At 37.2% G+C, this 16812-nt stretch overlaps 1 protein-coding gene across 1 annotated transcript in view; it reads left to right on the top strand.

Annotated features, from left to right (window-relative positions):
- Positions 1 to 16812, top strand: part of LOC140302486 (CUB and sushi domain-containing protein 1-like) — a 275604-nt gene that overhangs the window by 11554 nt on the left and 247238 nt on the right. The window lies entirely within an intron of this gene.

Raw genomic sequence — 16812 nt, forward strand, 5'->3', positions numbered from 1 at the left:
GATATTATCCGATACTGTCTTCTTATTGAGCCATTTGTAATCCACCGTTACTGCATGTTTAATTACTGAATATGAAGAACTGAAACTGCTATAATGTGAAATATATACGAGATCATATTAAACAAAATGCTGCTTAGATTAAGTAAAAATAAATGTATGAAATGATAAATGTATAAGATATCAAATAAATTCAATTTTCTGCTCAAAATTTGAACTGCATTTGTTTAACCTTGTGATAATACCCCTTCTATTTACTTTGCCATTACATTTTTTATTTGATTTATTTATGAAAATGGTTGTTTTCGCTCTATTTATTCCCTCTTATTCTCTCTTAAGATACTTTTATCTTACTTTGCGATAAATAAACACATTTGTCGTTCATTTTATAGATGATTCTCTTTTATTATCCATTTACATTTTCCTCCCATTCACTTCCCCTAGTACATTTCTTTCCATGTGTCCTTTTCACATTTCTACATTTGAAGTTTTTTTTAAAATTTCTACATTTTACGTTTCTAAATGTTTACAGTTGCGTATGAACTATGCATGTATTCATCATGCAGATTAGAGGGGATGTTTTTTGGAGTGTGCCACGGGTTTCAGGGTACTAAAGTTAGACCACTTTTCAGACTGGAAGTTGAGCTAATGGCTAATGCCCTTAGCCTTCCCCCCAGTTCCTATGGATATGTTGTGAATTGTGAAATAGGTGTTCCATGAGACATTCTGAAAGACCCCCTGATTTGCAAAACGAAGCAGAAACACATAAAGTCTAGTTAAAATGTGGTCAGGAATGTAAAAAAAAGCACACAAAAAGTACAGGTAGGGAAATAAACGGGGAGGGAAAACCAATGGAGAAATAAATTCAGGCATAAATATACAAATGAAAGAATGATAAATGATTAAATCAATTATGTGAAAATTACAAGATAAAGTAAATAAGTATGGGTATTCAAACAAGGTTAAATGCATGCATTTTAAAATTAAAGGAATATGTCACATTCTATACATTTATTATTTCATAAATTAAATTTCTACTTTTCTTAAGCAGCATTTCATTTCATACTAACTTATTTATTGAGCCATTTACACATTTCTGTAATTATTTCAAATAACTGACTTCCTAAAAAATTCCTTACTAAAAATAGATATCTGTATATCTTGAGGATATCTTTTTAATGATCTTGAAATACAGTAATGATCTGAACTGAATTGAATTGAACTGAACTGTATCAAATTGAATTGAATTGTATCTTTATGTGGAGAAAGAAAGACATGGGCCACAGCAGATCTCCTATCTCAAAGGCTTTCCAATAGTCTGTCAAAGATTTATGTTTTCATAAGCTCCTCTTGAAATTATTCTGTTTTCACACAATAAAGAAAAAAGAACTCTGGCATATTTGTTATTCAAATATTAACTTTCTCCAGTGCAAGCCTGGAATATTGTCTTTTGCTACCAAAGGCATAGTCATTAGATTATAATGTGTTCCTAGGCTCTCAGAAAGTCAAACTTAACCTGTAAACAAATCAGTGTGCACAGCTTGATATGATGAATAGTAGAAATTATCTTAGCTGACAGGCTGCCATGGGTGAAGGTGGGATTGTTAGCAAAATACCAACGCAAGGTGAGTAGTTTCAGTGTTTACCTTTAATCATATCCAATGTAAGCAGTTTTACTTAAATATGGGTAGTTTCCCTGTGGTTATTAATCATAATTTTCTTTTCAACATTAAAGAAATTCTTAAAAAGTTCAAAAGTTTTATATGCCTTCTAATAATCTAAAACCAAAAGATTAGATAATTTGGCCATGGTTTCAAAGATGCCTGAATTTTCATTAACATTCAGCTAAATGTAATAAAAGTATTAACAAGTATGTCTCTTAAATTAAATGGTCTCGATTTAGCTTGTTCTTGCAGCTGTGTGACTCGTAAATGAAATGGTCATTTTACATGCTGTTTTCATCCACCTGTGTGCATGTATGTGTGTGTGTTTGTGTGTAAATGTATTGTATATTCCTGTATGTGTGTATGTAAAGTGGATGTGTATGCGCAGGCATTGAGAAGTGTCCGAAGGTGTCCTTCCCTCAGGCTTGTGCTTGGATGTGACTATAGAAGCTTTTAATGTTCACACCTTGTCAGGAATCTTTCAGTTGCCGCTCACTTACGCAGGCATGCAGAGGACACATGGCATGGGCTTCTAAACAAACCTGACAGAGATAAGAGGGGGGGAGAATGAGATGGTGAAGGAGACAGTGGGGAGGAGGTAATGGAGTACGATGTGAGGAGGAATGGGTTCTCCTCATTTTTGTTTAGTTTTTCTAATCCACCCCTTTTTTCCCCTCCTCTCACTGTCTCTCGGAAGCATGAAGAATCAGTTTTAATGGTTTGTCAAATAATGCTTTTCTCCTCCACAGTGGTTTGGTGAAGTGGTGTTTGTGCATGCTGTATAAAAGTGTGTGTGTGTATTTTAAAGGGAAGCTTGGCCTACTTTAGCCTTGTGGTTTTCTCTGTTGATATCGCCCATGGCGCTGGATTATATGCTTTTCAATGCAGTCAAACACACACATTCACACTCACAGAAACAATACACATATATGCTTTGCACGCGTAGACAATGAAAAAACATTGCGCACTCAGGGTAGGACAAATATATGTAGACACTGTATGTCTTATTAGGTTTTTTAACACAGGCCACCAAAACAAATTCAAGCACAAGCAGACAGTGAGGTATGACGTGTATTACTTATACAGGAAGCCATTGTTTCACATTTAATAGCGTTTAAAAAAATTTCCTCAGGGAGTGCCTGTGTTGAGTTACATATGTACAGGTAAATATGATGCAGTTTCCTAATTCATTTTATAAATGTAATACTTGGTGTGTGTAATGTTTAATAGTTTGTATAAGTTAAAAGTTTTGTATGTCAGTACTTGTGCTCACACACTCAATTACCGATGCTCCCCTTAAGTTTTTGATGGACTTGACTAGTGTTATCATTGTGTGTGTGTGAGAGACTTTGTGTGCATGTAGCATACGTCAACCTGAGGTAAAAGGGATTTGTGAGACACCGAGAGTGCACATTTGACATTTCTGTTTGACATATGTTGAGTTATAACACCATCGTTTGGGTTTGTGTGTGTAATGGATAAAATATCTCAACTGCAGCAGCTATATGTGTGTGTTCATGTGTGCATGTGTATGTATGCCATACATGTGAAAACCTTTCAATTGTTCTGTGTATATTTCATATACACAATGCACATATTGTAAGTAGAGAAACAGAAGGAACAGATAATGACTCAGAGTGGCAGTATTGTGAGCTGAGCAATGAAGACAAAAGGTGAAAGTTTACCTGTTGTATTTTGTATTAGACACCAAATTTAGTTTTTAGTTTCACCTTTGCTGATATGGGCTGTCGATAGTCACAAAAAATGTCGACTTGAAATTCTCCAGTTTTACTTGCAAATCTAAGGAGGTTTTCAGAAGAAAAAGCCTTGTCGTGTATAACGTAGGGGGTAAAAAGTAGTATTAGTGGTTTATTCTGTAAGACACAGGTAATGCACATTTGACTTCCAAGTAGAGACCATGAGTAGATCATTTCACAAATCTTGCAGTAAAAGATGGCCTGGAAATACAAGATTTTTTTCTCCACAGAACACCGTCACATCGTCCACTGTGTCCATCCTACAGCCTGCAATGTATTAATTCAAATGAATAATGCATGACAGACATTACAGACGCTTTATACCCACATGCTGACGTTTTCATTCCATCAAATCATCTGACTGAAACAATCATAGGAGTTGTTTGTCCATACCCCTCAGTATGGCTCATAATGACATCCTGTAAACTATCACTCTTACAAGTGGCAGCAGAGAGAAATACAGATTGTATGAGCGTTTCCACATCATAGCAGACGTCATTCTCAAGTGTTTGGCCCCGTGTTTAAGAAGCCGCAACGTTTGTATCAGGATGAAGGAGGGAGGGATGGAGCAGCTGCTCTTTCAACCGTGGGTCTTTCTACATTTAGTCAATGACACTCTGCAACACTTTACAAAAAGCACTTAATAACATTACTTCGGAAGGGTTAGAAAACAATCATAGTTAAGTCTAGAATACATTCTTTTTATAGTACAACTGTCACCCTCTGTCAGAATTCATAGTTGTATCTTGAGGAAGAGGACCTAAATGCATTACTAGTGAAGGAGGTAGCAAAGACAGGCAATAGAGAATGACTGAATCTATTTAATAACCAAGTACAAACACAAAATGCAAGAAGAAAACTAAAGACGTGCAGATGAGGGACAGATGGACGAATGGATTTACTGGCTGACTGACAAACTGACACAATAAACGATGTAGATCCGAAGGCTAACAAACGACAATGACCTGGTAAATGACTGAGGTGACCCAGGATCTATAAAGACTGGGAGGGTTGATGAGCAGAGTGACAGTAAGTCAGTGATTATCAGGAGGCAGGTGTGAAAGAGACCAGTAGACAAGACCAATACAACTGAAGACTTCTTGGGGTAAAGACAAAAAATGGAATCAAACACTGATGACTGAAAACAGAATACAAGGAATACAGCTCAAAGTACCCAAACCAAAAACATCAGGAAGATTCTTGGTTTGAACCTGCTGATCAGTCGCGGCCTATCTCTGTATGCTGTTCCTGTACCTGCGGGGGGTTTCTGCCGCTTTGGCATCACAGTCAGAAGGCATGCATGCTTAATTTGATATTTTAAATTGGCTGTAGGGATGACTATGCACATGCATGGTCTCTCTGTATCATCCCTGTGATGGACTATCCAGAGTTAGCCCTGTCTCTGGCCCCGTGTCAGTTTGGATAGGCTTCAACTCACTGGGACCCTATCTGCAGGATAAAGCAGGTATGGCAAATGGTTTGATATATATTCATCACCAGGTGTTCACTGCTACACTACAAACAACAAATCTGGATAATTAATTCACAATTTAAATCTTTGTTTTAGCTCTCTTTGTCTGTTGTTATTCTGTAAGTAAAAAAAAAAATTGCCACGACCCACCTTGTTTTGAAATCAATCCTTCACTCACATTCACACCTTTTAGTTAGTCTTTTCTTCTAAGTGTCCCACATAACTAAAGAAAAGGAGCCAATCTCAGCCTTTTGGCCAGGTTTCCTTGCACTTTTGTACCACTACCATGTGCACCACTGATTTTTGTCAAGGCACCGTGACTCTGAGTTGTTTTACTTTCTTTCTTTATAAAGAGTCTGGATAACATTTGCCTACGTAACTGAAAAATAATTTTAAAAAGGCGTTCACTAGAAAGCTTAGCATGTATTGGGGGCCAGTCTGTAGTTTAGTGGAAAGATGAGAGCACGGCATGTAACAATGGTTCCCAGGATGAACAGAATTGAGAAGACTCTCTCAGCAACTTCAATCCTAACGTCCAACACACACACACACACAAGTAAAATAGTGCAGGTGTAGATGGTGGATAAAATGCAGATTTTTTTTTTTCATGGACCGTATCTATTCAATAAAAAACACAAAGACGCATAAGTCTACATTTGAAGTGCTTGTGATGATTCTCAGTTCCTCTGATAACAAGGTTTCATATTAAGAATTCCATTCTACATGGGTTTTTGCCATTAGACTACCTGCTGTTTGTTGTTTCTCCCAAATCAGACAATCATGAGTGACAGATGGTACATGTTAGCGTGTGCTGTATGACTTGATGGTTTGCGAAACAAAAACAAAGCTGTGTTTGCTTGTGAGCATGAGACAGACAGAAAGAAAAAATGCTTTAGTCTGAAGGACAAATGGACTTGGCTCTCTGCCAGCAGTCTGGATACCCACAAACCCTTGCTAATGCTGCTGCTGGGCAGAATGGGCTTCTCTAAAAGGCAGTCATATGTCTTTTGCCTCATTTGAACTTTATATGCCTTCACATAAGATTACTTTTCTCAGGATTTTGGGGACATTGACTACTGACTCTAGCACCCAGACATTACTTGCCAAATGCAGGATAAAACATTCATTTCAAGGGAAATTACTCTTGTTGTGATTAGAATCACTATCCTGGAAAAATGTTTTTGGTCCTCTTTATAGCATCTCATCACAAAGAAATAGAGCCACTCTTTTTATCGAGTATTGACTAAAAGTACCTCCTCATGTTAAAGTCTTGGAGTCGGGCTGTGCTGTAATCACATGGTCGCAAAACATCAATGTTTTAACCTGATTTTCACATTCAATAAAATGTAAATTTCCGAGGGCCTGCTTGAATCAGACAGTGAACCCATGTTCGGTCCAGATCGGCAATTACAATAACACTGGTCCACAACCCAGTGCCTACTTACTACTCCTGTCAAGTAGCCCTCTGGGATTTTGTGTAGCTTTTTTGGACCTGTTGTAACCTAAGATTATAGTGACTTTTCCCAACAATTGTAAAACAATTAACATTTTGAATGTGTGATTGTAATATTGGTTAGAATCACAAGGAAGGAAAAAAAGCAGCATTTATTTAATTCAAAGAAAATGTGCTTTGCACAGAAACTGTAACTATGTGTTGTGGGAAACTTTTACATTTCATTACAGTAACATTTAAACCACTATCTGGTTCATCGCCTGATAATTAGAACTTAGGCTCCATGTCAGCACAACCAATTCAACTCCCAAATTCCTTTTCCTAAAGTAGGTCAAAATTATAGATGTATCATAATCTAAAGTACTGTAAAACACAATTTCACAATTCCTTTTCTTATTTTTAGTAAAGCATAGGATTTTTTTTATGACCGATGTAAAGGAGGCCAAACTAAACTGAAAATGCAGTTTCATACTTTTTTTGTTGATTAAATGTGCAACAATCGTAAGTGCACAAATGTTGGGAATGACGCACGTCTATTGATTATCGTATGATACACATCTGTATGCTGCAGAAAATTACAAAACAAACAAATAAAAAAAGGCATCCACAGTCAATCTAGCCAGCCCAGAAAATCCATAATAGGTATGTTTGTTCCTATACCCAGAGTGTACAGTGGTAGTGTCACAAATCAGACTTGAATGTTGGGTAATGGTAATATTTGTCTGTTTTGTTGGTTAGTGTAGAGGAGCAACCGCGTGACTGCAACGCCATTGCACAGATATTAGAATGTCTGATCACTAATCATATAAACTTTTCTGACTCTAAGCATGTATTTTTAACTCCTAACCCAAACTATTTGTGAGCGAGAGCACCGATCGGGGTGCTGCAGGAGGATACCAGGGTAAATCAGCAGGGTTGTCAAAGTTTTATCGCTCATGCAGAGTGCAACCCACTGACACAGTGGCCCCGTAGCAAAACACTTAATTCCTCACAGGAAAGCAGTAGTGCTGTACCTCTCCCTTCCTGTGTCTGTCCCGTGTTTGTTTATCACTGTGTTCTTGCGTGAATGAGTATATGTATCTCAGCAGATGACTCTTACTCCCTGAGGCAAAATAAGTGTAATTCCTCCTTAGAACAAAAACAAATTTTCCAGTATATCTCCTCTCTTCTCATAACATCAAACAACTCAGTAATATTTTTAGAACTAGTCTTTAATAATATTGATTTAGAAAAAAGTGTTTTTGGCCAAGCCTTAGGTTGACTGGAAAAGAGTTCATAGCCAAGGGGTCTGCAATTAAGATAGTGAACTATTTATCTATGAATACAAAATCTATATTCACCACATTTGTTTTCATGTTGATATTGCCAATTTCAACACAAGTTTGGGCTCCATTCATTTTTTCAACTTTAGAAATGTCAACCAGTGGGGATTAAATTCTGAAGATTTCAAATGACTACGATAACTACCAGAAAAGTTCCCCACACTGTTTTTTCCAATATTACATCTGGAGTTTGTGTTGTAATTTCAAATGAATATCCCAAAAACCTTGTAAACATTCTCATCCCGTTGTTTGCAATTTCTCTGTTGTTGTTTTTATATTAGGAAAAAATGATCTGCCGCTGAAAAATTGGGTTATTTGTTGTTTTCAATGTGTTCGCTCTGATTTAAGATTTCTTTAATCATCTGCCGTTCGACTTCTCTTTAGCTCTCCCTTTGTCTTGACATCTACACACAAATACCTGTTGTCTGTCCATTTATGCCGAGCTGTATTGTGTCACTGATAGACTCCTGTTCCACAACACAATTTAAAAAAAAAAAAAAAATGGATTAGGTCCCAGAATGACAGCTTGAAACAAATAGTTTCAGCCAGGGGCATACATCTACTGTACAAATGTGACATGTATCTAGCTTTGGATAGTAGAAGCCAAATAGTTTGTGAGATTACAGCAGAGGAAAGTAATGTTTGTTCGAGAGTTTACAGTGATCTTGTTTCTGGTTTGTGTGTGACAGATTGTTTTTCAAGATGTCAGTACTGGGAGATATATTGGGATCCAAGGTTATAAACTGCTGCTATGTCTCAGAAAAAGCCCGCTTTTCTAGGAGGAGAGCAGATCGTATTTTCCAATGGACTGTCATGTTGTTTTATATTCAATAATGGGACTTTGTATGGGTTTTACAGCTCCAAAGGTCATGGATTTTACTGAGTCCATATTATGTAACCATAAAGCTAAAGTTTTGCAACAGTTGCTCCACGTTTTGAAGGGGTACCATTGGGTAGATTTATTAAATGTAATGATATTCATGGTGCACAAGTGGAATATATAGAAATATCACGTCATTTGACAGCAGATTTGACACATATTCTGAGAAAGATGGTGAATAGGGGATACCATTTGAATTGCTTCAAACTGTCACAACTGAATTGCAAAGTGCCTTGAGGACTTCCCATGTCACTCTTGATCTGGATTTGACATGGTGTGATTGATATAGATTGTGAGTATCGCTGCTAGAAAAAAAATGCACATGAGAAATCTACCTCTGATGAATATCTATGTGAAGATCCTGAAAGCGAAAAGAGATTAATATCAAAATATTTTAGAGCAAGAAAGCATTGATTTAGAGGCAAAACTTAATATAAAGATATTAGACTTTTAACATGAAAACTTGGAGCCTCTGCATGCCTTTTAATGTTGCATTTTTTAAGATTGTTTTCAGCTTTTGATGTGTTGAGTTCAGGAAGGAGGGCTATGTGCAGAACACACGGCAGACAGATTGGTTCATTATACAAAAAGAAAAAATAGAAGTCTTACGTTTAACTTACATGGAAGCACAACAAAATACGCATAGCATAAACAGACTAATTGAAGATAGGTGAATCTAATGAGGGCAGGGCAGGTAACTACAAAAGAGGAAAAACACAAAGGGAACACAAAGCTATCACTGACACAAAAGGGAAGTAGATCAACGAAATAAAACATGAAACCGACAACCAAGACCAAAGATCATAACGGGCATTATTGCACAAGCACTTTGAATTATTTTTGGTGCAAAGCTTACAGAGAATAATATTTTAGTGAGTATCATGGAGAGGTGGTGTGGTTGTTATAATAGTTGGCTTGTGACCCTAAATTGGATTAAACAGGTATAGAAAATGGATGGATTTAACTTATTTTGCATATATCTTTATTGGCCTGAGATCAAATGAAGCCTATGAGCCAGTCCATCAATACACTCAGTGGTATACTCCTCTCACTGAAATATATATATATACATCCCAACCTTTTTATCATGACATGCATTTAAGCTGTCACCATTCTGTTCACTCTTTTGCCACCTCAAGTCATACTCCCTGCATGGTGCTTCCCTGTGGGAGCGAAGAGGTCAAAGCCTAGCCTGCAAACATCAATACTGTGTATTTTCTACATTCGTATATAATCTATTCCACTTGAGCTGGCTGACGGAAATACAGAGAACTTCAGAAAGCTGTTTGAACCAACTCTAACAGCTTAAAAGTTATTGAAATTTTCTGCTTGGTGGGCCACTTGTGAGCCAGATTTACCAGTGGACTGCGATGACATGCAAAAGGTCAAGAGGCTTTGATCTAGAAATATGAATGCATACAGAAAGGCAACGTTGAATTATGTCATTTAAAATATTTTTTTCTGATACTTTAATTGCTCTCAGTTGACAAGTATGGTACAGCAAATGAGTAGTGTGTATGGTAATGAATACTCAAATGACAACCTCAGAAGATATTAGAGAATAACTGGACTCTATTTTAATGGTATATTTGCATTACCCAGCATATATGGACAGAAAGAGCATTGTTTTGCCCATCTGCAATTTTCAATAATAAATAAATTCTCAGCCTGCCAGTTTGGTGATATGAGAGGGTTGCTGAGATGGAGAGCAAAGATATTTCTTATGTGTCTGTTCTTAGCAACCCATTTTCCACCAAAATACTAACGACCCTTTTTTAGCTGACTCATTTGAATAAAAGCATCAGGCTGTCTGTGCCTCTTTTTTCAAATTTGTCCCATCCTGTGTTCATATTTTCAGATCCAAAGCTTTAACAGTTATACAGCATTGCTGCTTACTTTTAGGCCTACATCAGGCATCGTTGCTTTACAATACAGTATCGTGCCAAAAGGCAGAAGCTGTATGTGTGGAACTCACAGGCAGAAACAGCTTCTTGACATCAATTTTAAGGTAGGGATATCATTTCTGAGCTGTATCCTCTGTTTTTCCAAGATTTCCTGGGTCTACACCCTACAAATCTGAATTACTATGTAGTCCAAGGTTTTTGTCTATGGAATGGTCAGGCGGGTGGTAGTGAATGCCCTGGTATTATTTGCCAATACTGTGATATGCCTCATCGCAGCACGGCCTTCCAGTCTAAACAGTAATTTGAGCATTAGAGGAATGTATCAGCAGAGGGGGGTGCTGACAGTCAGACTGATTGGCAGTCAGAGTGACAAAAGAGACTTAAACAGAGACTGTAGAAAGACTGTCCGTCCATCCTTCTGTCTGTCTGTCAAGAAGGAAAAGGGAGACAGGGACACGCACACACAAAAAATGAAAAAGATCTACAGAGGGAAATTCAATCTTGTCAGTCCATCAGTGAAGTGACAGTGAGACGATTACTTCTTATTACCTGACTGACAGCCTTGTGTGTGTTTGTATGTGTGCATTCATGTGAATTATCATATGTCTGCTGTTCAATCCTCCACCGAAGTCCCAAATCACAGCATAATTTTATTCCCAGATGGACAGATTTAAAGAAAGGCTTGCGTTTGGGTTTATATAATATATTTTGCTGGTAAGTGCTTATGTTGGCTTACACTGTATCTAATTTGTATTTGTATGAAACATTGCAGTGTCACACATATTCTCAATCAATACACAATTTATTATCAAAGCTGTTTTAGCAAACTGTATCAAGGTCAGCTGCAGAGCTTGCTGAAAAAACCCTTTTACCTCTGAGGCTATCAGACCCTGGTAGCTCTATAATGTGCCCCATGCCTCTTCGATCAATAGAAGTCCCATACAGTATGTCGCCAATCCCTCTCTTAATTCTCTGACCAGTAGTAAAAATCAACATTGCTCTGGAGCAAAATGTCCTTCAGAGTTCTCATGCTGATGAATTTAAAATGTGTTCTGTTCACATCTTATTTACTGAGTGCTGAAATATTCATGTGATAATGTTACTGCTGTCCCCTCTGAGCCATCAATGTGATTTATTGTTGCTAGTGATGGAGCAATTAACTTATGGTTGGGAATGCACAGAAAAAGCGTGAATGAGATAGATGGTAATCATGTGCAATCCATAGAATCAAAGTACATGCATATCATACAGTGAATATCACTTTACATCAGTCTTTTGCTCTTCAGAATGTCTCATCCTCCTTAAACAGCAGGCTTAATTGGATATTAGAGATACACTCTAATACACAGATCATGGCTTGTCTGTCGTCTGGTGGGTCTTTGACATCTATGACGTTCCAATTTAAGCACAACTTGGGGCAAATAGTTAATTTGGTGCAAATTGCTAAAGCTAATACAGTCTGATACAGAAGTCAATACAATCAATATATCTTCACAAGGTAAAAATAATAATTTTTGCTCAAACAACTGAAGAGATGTGTTGGTTTAACTATTGTTTTGTGGCTGCAGTTAAATGAACTGATATATCTATATCAAACAGATTATGGGTCAAACCCAAATTCTTTTGAGAATACTTAATCAAGTGAAAAAGAGCGCGGTGGTGTGGTGGTTAGCACTGTCACATTACAGGTTCCTAGTTCGAACTGCAGCTGGGGCCATTCTGGATGGAGTTCTCCCAGTGCGTTTCTCTCCTGGTGCTTTGGTTTCCTCCCATAGTCACAAACAATAACATTCATGTTGAGTTGACTGGTGATTGTTTAACCTTAGGAGTGTGCATCTCATTTGTCTCTGTGTTGGCTCTGTGATGGACTGGCAACCCGTCCAGGGTGTGCCCTGCCTTTCATCCAATGGCAGCTGGGGTAGACTACAGCTCTCATGTGAGCCACAATAGGATTTGGTGGGTATCTAGAACAGTGAAATAGTGATTGTTGGAATGTGAAACCTGCTGCTCTAGTGTGCTTGTGTTCAGAATAAGCTTTAGTGTCTTTCTTTTATCATTGGTACATTAAAATATAACCGAATAAAGAGTGCTGAGAGAGCACACTTCCCACCAAGGCCAGTGCTGCATTTGGTGATTTAATAACACATTTACTTTCTATTCTTTTACCATTCAAAGGCTGGAGATAATACAGAAAATGTGATTAATTTTCAAAGTTGCGTTTTGTCCCAGTTTGCTACTTGTTCACCTTCACAGATTAGATTGACGGCCTGATTTAACGTTATCTGTATCATGTGGTGCTTCCCTCATTGACTGATGACATGGTGGACTGTCCCCATGTGGTTCAGAGGCTGAAACTCTGTTTCGTACATTTCTCCTCATTTCTCCTTTACTGTTAATTGATCTTTTTGACTCTGGCTTGTGTTCATTTAGTTTTATATTTGAATCTATAGATTTTTCATTTCATACAATGATCGGGGGAAAAGCTTTTTGTTTGTTTTTAGTCATAGTAGGTAAGAGTCTAAGTTGTAAATTTGATTTGACTGCAATGCACTTTGATCAAATGTCGTTTTTAAATTTGTTCTCCAAACATGTTTGACCATGACCATCATTTCATAGAAAAAAAATTAAATAAAATGTGGTTGTGAATAAAAGTACCATATATTTTGTTTAATGTATGTGCTCTTAAATCCACACGTTGTCATATTGTGTGCACATTCTGTGGAGAAATGAGCTTTGAAATAAAGATGAAGATTATGTTTCTACTCTTCTGGCTCAGTATCACAGATGAGCCAAAGCGTGTGCATTTTTACTCTGTATATGTGTATATTAATCCAGCGATCCTTCTTTTATGATGGCAACACCAACAACTTTTATCCAGTGCAACCTATGATTTAGCAGTGAGAGTCAACACTCATGAAGGTGATTATGTGTGAATGAGCTTGTAAAATACAACGTGAGTAGTTGTAGAAAACACAAAGTGTGCGCAGCAGCAGCTGATTTCAGAAGCTGTAAACGCTGAGTTGAAGTTGTAACAGAAAATTCATGCAAGCATAAAAAATAAATAAGTACGAGTAAATGATAAATAATTACTTTTGTTTCTGTGACTTCACATTCAGATCAAGTTTGTGTGAAAATCTTCTGCAGGTGGAAAAGTGACTCACAAGTGCAAATTTCTGATTCTTTTTTGATGATGATTAATATTAAGTACAGGCTTCATGGGCTCTTTTTTAAATTTAGAGTTGCATGTCCTGCCCTCTACAGGTGTAATTAGCTTGGGAAAAGCTCAGTCACAAAAAATATACAGAATCCCAAAAAAGGTGAAATCTTCTCTGTTCTCTTCAAATTGGCTTCTGTATTACCACCATCTTTCTGTTTCTTCCCTTGCCTTTATCTCGCTTTCTGCTTGCAGATTTTTGTATTCCTCTTTCATCTCTTCTCGTCTGTCCTTTGTGTCCTTGCTATGAGGCCAGAGGATTAAAATTATTCAGTTTTCACCATTGTCTGGTTTTACTGTCCTCTCCTTTGCTCAGTGCTCTCAAAGGCATAGTCTTTTTCCTATCCGGTTGTCCATAAACCAGAGATAACACGCCACCGAGTTCATAACACTTAGCTGAATTTTGAAAATTAACCAACCATGCTCTCAGGTTCTGCCTCTATTCTCTGACAACTGCTGCTTTTAAATCGTGACAAATTTTATGTAGCTCTTTGCCTCGTCTTTCTGCCTGATACTCTCTTCTTCTTCATCCCTCCATCTATTTTGGCAATTCATCTGTCGCACTCCTCTTCTCCCCTATTCACTGTGAGTTTTTTCACCTTTCCTCAGTCCTACTCCTAAAAGGACCCCAATCATTTCCCTTCCAAAAATTAGGTGAATCTTAAATTTCTTTGACATAGATTTTATTTGGTAGAAATATTCAATTGCATGTACATTTATTTCATACGTACATAGACTTACTTCAGTATCTAAATCCTCAAATAGAAGCTCCTTATTGGCCATAGGGGAATGGGGAAAAAAAGCTTAAGGCCACACTTTATAACATTAGCTGCTGGAGACACTCTTAATGAGACATGTGATCATTTCCATTTTTTGGAGGATCCCTAAAATGATGAGAGAACGTGTTTTTTGTCATGCAACTTTATGTGACATGCAAAAAAATTAGTAATAAAGTTAAATAGATAGTTTCTCTCTCTCCTGTGTGTTCCTCGCTCGTGATGCATACTGCTGCTTATATAACCACTAATAAACCTCAGCACCGGACAAATCAATGGATTTTATTCCAAAAAGCTTTTTTTTTTACACACCTCCATCTGCTGACTTTGAACATTTCTTGTAAACACTCTGACTAAGACTTAAACGAATAGTGCTTTGTCTGTGATGACAATTAGTTCTTCTTTCGCCCATGATTTTTGGCTTTATCATAGGGATGGATGCAATGGTTAAAACTGTTCCCACAAAACAACGAAAAGGGTCTCTAGAATATCAACAGTGTACAGTTTTAGCTGGTTTTGTTTTTCAATGTCTAATGGATCATGCATAGAATAAGTAATACAGTTTATCCTTATCAACAACCTGTCTCTCTCTCTGCTGTGCTCCATATTTCATGGCATGCACAACTTTACTGTTCATACAATACTCAATGATTCATGTGTAAATCAGAGTTGGTTTAAAAGGGAAATCGTGCATAAAGTTCCTGTTTTCCTTTTGTGCATTTCTCCCTCTGAGAGTTTTTGACTGGACAGCCTTGGGGAAAAAACAAAAAACAACAAAAACAAACTAAATGTGAGCTAAACCAAATAATAATTTGATTAGGCCTTTGTTTTTAGGCAGAGCATTCCTAAAAAAAACCCCAAAGAGTTAACAGCGGCAGCATAGAGCACAGGAGAAAAGCCAGATTGTCCTCTCAGCTTCCAGTCTGAGACTTGTGCTTATTAATTTGTCACATATTGAGGTTATAGGAGATATTTCGTGTTGGAGCTTGACCCTCGGGAACAGCACCCTCTCTGAATGAATTAAATCCATTTAAATTCAGTTTTATTTATGCAGCTCCAAATTACAACTAATGTCATCTCAAGGCACGTTTAAGATAGAGTCCTATTCAATCCAATTCTAATCCAATTCATTGAAATGCAATCGTAATCCAATCAAGTAAAATGAATTCAAATTCAAATGAGTTCAATTCACATATATTTAATTAAAAAAAAAGTTGTCTTCAAACTAACAGATTGCATCAAACTTCTCTTTAATTCAGCTCCCCATCCCAAGCATGTATGCGGCGACAGTGGAAAGTAAAAACTCCAAGAAACCTCCAACAGAACCAGACACAGGAAGGGCTGCCATCTGCATTGAACTGATAGAGGTCGAGAGAAGAGGGACGCAAGTTAATGACAACAATAATGTCTTATGAACAAATCAAGGACAGGTTGAAAGACATCTATTTATTCAACAAAAATATGAGCCAAAGTGTAGAAGCAGAGTCCAGAAACAGATCTAGATGTACTATGTACACTCTTAATACAACAGCAAAGGTCCAGGCCCTGGTCTATTTATGAATGACATTCTTGGGAAATTCAAAATAAAGTGTTTCTCTTTATCTTTGGCCTTGGAAACATTTGTTTTCATATGACCTGCAATGAAAACATTCGATAACCACAGATCTAGATGGATTAGTGGTGGTGCTGACTTATCTATTCCCTTGTAGCTACAGTGACAAGAGAAAACTCCTCCTTCGTCTTCTTTTGTCCCACTTCCTCTTGCTTGTGTTTTCCCCTTATTCCTCAAGTTTAAATCATTTTTAATTTAATTCAATTTCTTTTTTCTTGAGATCATGAGTTGTCATAAAAAAAAACTGATATTTCATTCTCAGACACATAGGCCTAAGATACACGCTCCAAACCCATTTTGAAAAGAATACCTTCTCCTTCCTGTATTCTCAGTTTCATCCTTTCCTTACTTGTGTGCTATGCCATTTCCACCTCAGTGTAGGCCTTTGAAATAATGAAAAATTAATAGTGTAAAGTGAATACAGAACTCAGGCTTATTTTTTCTCCTGTGTTAATGACTTTCATTCATAGCAACTGTGTCCCAAATATATGTTTATTATGTTGTGTTCCAACAGGGGACACAAAGAGCTACTTAACTCTGCATTTCACTGGTGCCATTTGATGCTTAATATGTCACTGCTTGCACGGTTTATTCATTCAGGCATTTTTTGTACTTATGATATGTCAAAATTCAGTACTCCAGTCAGACATGTCAGCAATACCACTATGCTCTGGCATATGGAGTCTTCCAGGATCAGATTGCCCAGCTCTATCCCCTCGGCTGGCTAAATGTGTTGAAGCAGTGATTTTACTTTATATAGTT

This window comes from Leuresthes tenuis, unplaced genomic scaffold (assembly GCF_036924035.1).
Source record: "Leuresthes tenuis unplaced genomic scaffold, fLeuTen1.0.hap1 SCAF_2, whole genome shotgun sequence".
In the NCBI taxonomy this organism is placed as follows: domain Eukaryota; kingdom Metazoa; phylum Chordata; class Actinopteri; order Atheriniformes; family Atherinopsidae; genus Leuresthes; species Leuresthes tenuis.